The following is an 8,853-nucleotide window of genomic DNA, read 5'->3' on the forward strand; positions in this document are numbered from 1 at the left end:
TCTCTACAATCAATGAATTGAGGTCTATACCCAATATGCCAGTTTCCTTGGATGCTACTATTGGTAAGCTACATGCATTTGAGTTAAGTAATTTTGATAATAGTGGACCTTCGGTAAATAAAGTTGAATCTGCATTTAGTTCTTTTCATATGAATGAATCTAATGATTACAATGAAAGAATGTATAAGTACTCTGAAGGAGATCACAGAGGAGCAAGTGAAAGATTTTGGAAGAACATGGAAGAAGTACACAAACTGTATGAAGAAATCAGAAAGCAAGAAGAGTTTGAAGCACTATTGGCCAAAAGGTTACCGAGAGGCAAAGGTAAGTATAAAGGAAAAATACCTTTGAAATGTTTCAATTGTGATAAGATTGGACATATGGCTTCTAACTGTCCTGACAAAGATTTTACTGAAAAGAGAGATTACCGAGATGACAGATAGAAAGATAACCATTACAGAGGACACCGAGACTTCAGAAGAAGAGATAGAAAGACATGCTTAATAGCTGATGAGGAATATAATGATGATAAATCAGATGAGACTGGTATAAAGGAAGTTTTTTATGTGGCTATCAAGGATGGATTAGATGAAGAAAGGTATGAAGAAAAAGCCCTAATATCTCACATAAACACTAATGATTCTTGGATTATAGATAGTGGATGCTCACATCATATGACAGAAGATAAACACAAGTTTGTTATGTTAGAAGATTATGATGGAGGCTATGTTAGATTTGGTAATGATGCACCATGTTCAGTAAGAGGTAAAGGATCTATAACACTTCTTGATAATACAAGATGCAATGATGTTTATTGGGTTGAAGGTTTGAAATACAATTTGTTGAGTGTAGCATAGCTAAACAACACAGGTTACTGAATAGAATTTCAGAAAGGAATTGTCAAAGTTCATGACAAGAATGGAAAGTTAGTTGCTACCGGGACACAAACAAAAGGTAATAAATTTCACCTTGACTCAACTCACAATAAGTGTTTGTATGCAAAGATTGATGATACCTAGTTATGGCATAAAAGGTTTTGTCATGTTAATTTTGATAATCCGATCAAAATAAGTAAGAAGCGCCAAGTAAGAGGTCTACTGAGTCTTGAAAAACCTAAGAATGTTATGTGTCGAGGATGCCAGATGGGTAAGATGACAAGATCAAGCTTTACAAATAAGTCCTACACTTCTAAGGGAATTTTAGATCTTGTGCACACTGATCTTTGTGGTCCTATGAAATTTCAAAGTTATTATAGTGATAAGTATTTCATATTATTTGTGGATGACCATTCAAGGATGATGTCAGTAATGTTTTTAAAAGAAAAATCAAAAGGTTTTCAAATGTTTAAATGGTACAAGGCTAGAGTTGAAAATGAAATAGGAAGACAACTGAAATTTCTTAGATCAGATAGAGGAGGAGAGTTCACTTCTGATGAGTTCAACTTATTTTGCAATGATCATGGTATTAAAAGACAAGTCTCTACACCGAGAACTCCACAACAGAATGGAATAGCTAAAAGAAGAAACAGATCTATTATGGATTGTGCTAGAACACTGATGATTGAAAAGAAAGTTCCACAAACATTTTGGAGAGAAGCAATAAGCACAGCTGTTTACACCTTGAACCAAGTTCAATTGAAGAAAGGTACTTTGAAGACACCTTATGAAATCTGGTATGGCAAGAAACCTAATGTAAGTTATTTTAAAATCCTTGGAAGTAAATGCTATGTTCATAAAGATGATAGAAATGGCAAGTTTGATTAGAAAAGTGAAGAAGGAACATTTCTAGGATATTCTTCTAGAAGCAAAGCATTTAAATGTCTGAACAAATCATCTAACAAAATAGTAGAAAGTGCAAATTTGAAAATTGATGAATTTGTAGAAAGAAATGATGAAGGAAATGATGATGTAGAAGACTATGATGGATTTGTCTATGTGCAACCGAGAAGTCCTACCGAGAAAACTGTTGAAGAAAATGAAGAAAATATCTAGTTACCGAGTGATGAAGAAGATCATACAGAGCCTACCGAGCCTGTATTAGCCAAGTATGTCAGAAGACATCATGCACCAAGTCAGATTATAGGAGATAAGGATGATCCAGTGATGACAAGGAATAAACTGAGACAGAATACATGTTTGATATCTAAATTTGAACCGAGAATAGTGAAAGAGGCATTTAACAGTGAAGATTGGATAAATGCTATGACTGAAGAGATTGATCAAATCAAGAAGAATGACACATGGACACTGGTCCCAAAACTGGAGGACAAAAATGTAATCGGTACAAAGTGGATCTTCAGAAACAAGCTAAATGAAAAAGAGGAGGTCATTCGAAATAAAGCAAGACTAGTTTGCAATGGTTATGCCCAAGAAGAAGGAATTGATTATGGTGAGACTTTTGCACCTATTGCTAGACTTGAAGGAGTAAGAACATTGTTGGCATATGCTTCTTACAAGAACTTCAAGGTATATCAAATAGATGTCAAATCTGCATTTATGAATGGAATATTAGAAGAAGAAGTTTTCATTGAACAACCTAAAGGATTTGTTGAAGACAATAATAAAGATCAGGTATGTAAGTTGAACAAAGCTTTATATGGTATGAAACAAGCACCAAGAGCATGGTATGAAAGATTGCACTCTTATTTGATTAAGATTGGTTTTATAAGGGCAAGTGAGAACAACAATATGTACATGAAGAATGATGAAAATGGAATACCGATCTCAGCCATATTAGTTGATGATATTATATTTTGTGGAAATGACTCTTTATGCAAGAACTTTGGAAATGAAATGAGAAAATAATTTGAGATGTCATTAATCGGTGAGATAAAGTATTTTATAGGTTTACAAATACTGCAAATGAAAAATGAGATTTTCATTACTCAATCCAAGTACATAAAGGAAATCTTGAAGAAATTTGGAATGGAAGATTCAAAACCAGTAAGTACTCCTATGACTACCAACTGTAAACTATCAAAGAATGATGAATCTGCATCTATTGATTAGACACTTTACTAATCTATGATTGGAAAGTTGCAATATTTTGTTCACAGCAGACCAAACATAGCACATGCAGTAGGTATTATTGCAAGATTTTCTGCAGATCCTAAGGAAACACACATGACAGCAATCAAAAGAATTTTCAAATACTTAAAAGGCACTGAAGATTATGGCTTAGTATATCAGAAAGGCAATGGTTTTGATTTAAAAGTTTATACTAATGCTGATTGGGCAGGCAACATTGATGACAGGAAAAGCACAAGTGGAGGAGCTTTCTTTTTAGGAGAAAGACTAGTGAGTTGGCTTAGCAAGAAACAAGGATGTGTTTCACAGTCAACAGCAGAAGCTAAATACGTTGCTGCAGCACTGAATTGTACCAACATTGCATGGATCAAACAACTATTGGAAGGTATAAATGAGAAAGTTACTGAGCCAGTAACTATATTCTTTGACAATACTAGCGCCATTAATATTTCAAAGAATCCTGTTATGCACTCTAAGACAAAGCACATATCTATCAAATATCATTATCTTAGAGAAGAAGCTCAAGAAAAGAAAGTGGTGTTGGAATATGTTAGCACAAAGGAGCAAATAGCAGATATCTTCACCAAGCCACTACCAAAGGACACTTTTGAATATCTCACAAGTAAGTTAGGGGTCCTACCCCTATCTTCTACTCACTGACCGAGTTCGGTGAAAGCATCAATCTGATGACTCTATTGAATATCTTTTAGGGAGTTGATGTTGGAGTTATACACTTTAGAATGTTTTCTAAAAGTGTACTGGAATTGATAATACAGAGAATGTTATAGGAAACAGGAATTGAAGACAAATGCTCTGACCGAGACTCAGTTGATATACAACAACAAGAAATAACTTCTTATAGAAAGAAATTATGTTTTAGTTCTATTCCTTTTGGCATTGTTGTCAAAGGGGGAGAAGATTGATATATGGGAGAAGACTGAGAGAAGACTACAGATTGAAATAAAGACTGAAAACAGAAGTGAAGTCTAATGTATGGGGGAGAGCATTTCAAGCATTTCAGAATCACAACAATCCGAATCTTTTAAAGGTCAAATCAATTGGTTTTACCATCAATGCCAAAGGGGGAGATTGTTGGCAATATTACATTATAATAGACAATGAAAGATTGTTGACATTTCAATAAGGATATTGAGAAGGTTGTTGATGATTATGGACATAACTCATTAAAGATGTTTTACTATCTTGATATTATTATTTTGTCATTGATGTCAAGAAATTGATTTTCTAATTCAGTATGATGTTGCCATATCTTGAGAAGTAGATATGAAGATTACAAAGAAGCCGGTAAAAGACACAGGAAAGAATATGATGAATAAGGGGATAAGGTATTCAATGGGCAACTACTACCAAGTTAGACAATGATGAGATCATGATGTTTTAGATTGTTTTAACATCATACATATGTTGTAAAATGTAAAGGATAATACTATACTATGTTATCAGGCAAAGAACCTAGTCGGTAAACCCTAAGGTTATCGCTATCGGTTAATGAACGCAGAATGTCTACCAAGTGAAGTTTAGTATTCACCAAGTTACAACCAAGCTATAACAGAATGCATTAAATGTTTACATGTGATATTTAATGAAAGAAGCTGATGAGCTGGAGCGAATTAAATGATTGGTAAGCTGTGGAAGAAGTTTGTTAACAAATCTAAGGCAATGAAAAGTCGGCATGAAGATCTACAGCTCGGATTGAACCACAATACCCTAACACAAGTTCCAAGGTGGCGTAAAACATTTTCAGATCGAAAGATACATTGAACCTGGACAAGATTGAAGATCTGATGGCTATGATTGATCATAGGAAATGTGATCAAGGAGATTAAGCGGTTAGAAGATTGTTTATATATAGGAAACTGTTGATAAACAATAGATGCGGGCAAGTGTATGCACAGGGATACTACATAGTGATTACCGAGCACAGAAGCTTGAAGACCTATTAGAATAACTAGGTGTAGATGCCCAGCAGATAGACAAGATTAGTTCTATGTCTAGATTGTATTGAACAAATAGGAATCTGCTTTAGCATTTTAGATGTGAAGTTGCAGATAGATTTTTATTACTGTTATTTTGTGAAAGTGACAGAAAATCTCTTAACCGAGTGGAATTAATAGTCTTATATGTAAATCCTCTAGCAAGGTGACATTCTGATTGAGTGTTTGAAATCCTTTGACAAGGCCACTTCTAACAAAGTGAAGATCCTAACAGATCTGAGGGAAATCCCTTAACCGGGTCACATCTAGAAATGTGTTTGTAATCTTTAACAGGATTTGCTTTTAATCGAGCATACTCTAGAAGAGTATATTTCTTAGTGGGTCTGAAATCCCACAGTGGGTTTTCCCTATTTGGGTTTCCATGTTAAATCTGGTGCTATGAGGTTTATATTGTTCATATGCTTTTGAGTTTGCATGTTTGACATTTTTTGGTTATATGACTGATATATATGTTACCGAGGTTGAATCTGATGTTTTTATGGATGATTAAGTTTGTATGATTCACCCCCCACCCTCTCATCTTGTTGGCTATTGGATCTGTACTTATATTAAGTATCAGAACTATCAAACTAATTGGTACTCTGATGGTGATAGGTTGTAAATTGTCAAAACAAGATGATTCACTATCTGTGGATGAGGAAGAATACAGGTCTATGATTGGAAAGTTGAATTATGTTGTTGGATTGGTTGTGAGATTTTAGAAATATCCTAAGGAGACACGCATGGTAGCCGTAAAAAGGATATTCAGGTATTTCAAAGGAAGAGTTGATTATGGTTTGTGGTATCCTTACAATGATAATTTTTCTTTAAAAGTTTTCATAGATGTAGACTGGGCTGGAAATGTTGATGACTGGAAAAGAACAACCAATGGTGATTTATTTTTAGGATAAATATTGGTGTCTTGGATAAGAAAGAAACAATCTTATATTTCACAATCGATAGCTGAAGCAGAATTTGTGGCAACATCAATGAATTGTACTCAGGCTATATGGATGAGACATATTTTAGAAGGTTTTAAGGAAGACATGTCTGAACTGGTGACTATTCATTGTGATAACACTGGTGCTATTAATATTTCAAAAAATCATGTATTCCATGCAAGAACAAAGCACATTGAGTTGAAGTGTCACTTTCTAAGGGAAAGATTACAGGAGAAGAAAGTAAGAATGAAGTATGTGTCTGGCAAAGAGCATTTCATAGATATATTCACTAAAACTTTTCCTAGGACAACCTTTGAAAATCTCAGAGGTAGATTAGGGGTTGTACCCCTACACAAGATCAACTAAGATGTTGGTGATGCATCAATCCAGTGAATTCATTGAATATCTTTCAGTTTTGGATTGATGTGAAGTGGGCTACTCCTTTGGGGGGGCAGCTACGATGAGATAAACATAGATGGCAACAACAAAGATGAAGACATTAGAGGTATTTGCACCTTTGGCATTGTTGTCAAAGGGGGAGAAGAACTAGTTGAGGAGAAGAAGAACTAGATAACTGACAGAAGAAATACAAAGGAGATGTTGAGCAGAAGAAAAAGTACATAATATATCAATTCACTTCAGCATGATGAGGATTTTCAGTGTTGAAATCAATGCCAAAGGGGGAGAATGTTGGCATATTGGCATAACTATTGATGATATTGATGAACTAGTATAAGGACTATTGGTGATGATACAGTTGAGATGTTGTTTGATGACTTGATGATCAGTTTGTGTTATCATTGATGACAACTATGGCTACATTGTTCTATCATGTTATCTAAGTCATCTATTATTGATCAGAAAGCTATGGAATGGATTTGACAGTTAATTGGCAAATAGGACTTTAACCGGTAAATGTGAAATTGTGTTATGCTCAAGTAATTGGATCTAGAGATGGATGAGGAATTTGGTGTTGTGGTTTGGAATATGTGTTTCTAACATTGTAATGAGGTCATGATCGGAACCGCATCATGTTTTGGCTATCGAAAGTCATGTTTGAGATTGACTGATGTATTTTTTGTAGGGTTTTAGTAGGGTTTAAGAATCGGTATTCAAATCTTATAACCGATAATGATTTTGAGTTCGATGGTATATTACATTATATTTTTAAGATGGTGATGACATGGCTCAATCTATGTGAAGTGTTTAAATGTTGTTTTGGCATGATCAAGAAGTGAATTTATTGGGAATGAGTGAAGTGATTAGTAGAATGAGCTAAGGGTTTGAAAGTCTATCGAATCGATGTGTGGTGATCATTCAATGGTTGTAATTAATTTGTAATTTGTTGCAATGGTCCATATGATAATCTGTAATGATTTGTAAAGATCTGTGATGATATATGATGTAAATATTAGTATGAGGTTAGGGTTTTGTAAATGACTAAGTTGTAAAGTCTATTTATGGTAAGTCTGTGATGATTTACTATGTCAGTGATCAAAAGAAGAGTATGTGGTCGAACCAGTGTGTGTGTGCAAGAGAGAAGAAGATTGGAGTACAAAAAAATCTGTACAAGCAAGCATAGAGTGTTAATTTCATATCATACATTTGTTGTTCCCTAATAGTTGCAATAGACTCAAAATCCCTTAACCGAGTAGGTCCTAACAGGCCTGATTGTATAAATCCCTTCACCGGGTGACTCATTAGCTTGGGTTCTAAATCCTTTCACAAGGTTACTTCTAACAAATTAAGGCTTGTAATAAGGTTGAGGTAAATCCCTTATCCGGGGGACTCCTAAAAGGGTCTGCTCCTAACCAGGCATATTTGTAAGCTCCTAATTGGGCTAGACTCCTAATAGGGTGCATTCCGAAAGAGTGCAAAAATCTTGTGGGTACCAACTCCCACCATGGTTTTTTCTATTTGGGTTTCGGCATGAAAATCTTGGTTTTCATGTGTCGATTGATTTCTTATGTGTTGAGTTGATATCTTTCTATTACATGCATGTTGATGAACATTTAGAAGAATAGTTCGATAGATCTAATTAGCAGTATGATTTCAATTATTACCGGTACTGTTTATGAGTTATTTTGAAAATAAGTTTTGGGTGATTGTTAAAGTCACAAATAACATTACTAAAGGTGAAAAAAAATGAAATTCTTTCATCAATCCACTATGAAGTATATTAGCAAGAATAAAATTCAAAGTCTTCAAAAAGAAGATGGTATTGTGGCTTTGGAGAAGAGAGAGATAGATGATATTATTGTTTCTTTTCTTTGCTGATTTTCAAGACAACAAAAATAACCTTAATGAGGATTTCAAGGAAATACTAGAAGTTATACCCCAAGTCATCGATGAACAAGATTAGAAAAACATGGATTGACCTATGACTTTCTAGAAATTAATGAATTCATGTTCTCCTTTGGATCTTTCAAATCTCCAAGCCTAGATGGGTTCACAAAGTCAACTTTTTTCCAAGATTTTTGGGATGTAATTGTTGATATCACTTAAATGCTATCCAAGATTTTTTCAAAATTGGTAAATTTCTTAAACATGTTAATGCAACTTTCATTGTTTTGATTCCCAAATCTAAGAATGTTGTTTCTATGAAAGACTCCAAACCAATCAGCCTTTGCAATACTTTATATAAGATTATCTCCAAGTTGTTGGTCAATAGGGCAAAAATGGTTTTGGATAAGATGATTTCACCTAGCCAAAAAGGCTTTATTAAAGGAAGACATATTCTGGATGCAGCTCTCACCACTCATGAACTGATTCATTCTATGAAGTCCAATAAGAAATTTGGTATGATTTTTAAATTGGATATATGTAAAACTTATGATAGAATCTCCTGGCAATTTGTCAAGAAATATTGGTTTACTGGCAGATTTTTGAAGA

Source organism: Cryptomeria japonica, chromosome 2 (genome assembly GCF_030272615.1).
Source record: "Cryptomeria japonica chromosome 2, Sugi_1.0, whole genome shotgun sequence".
NCBI classification, from domain to species: domain Eukaryota; kingdom Viridiplantae; phylum Streptophyta; class Pinopsida; order Cupressales; family Cupressaceae; genus Cryptomeria; species Cryptomeria japonica.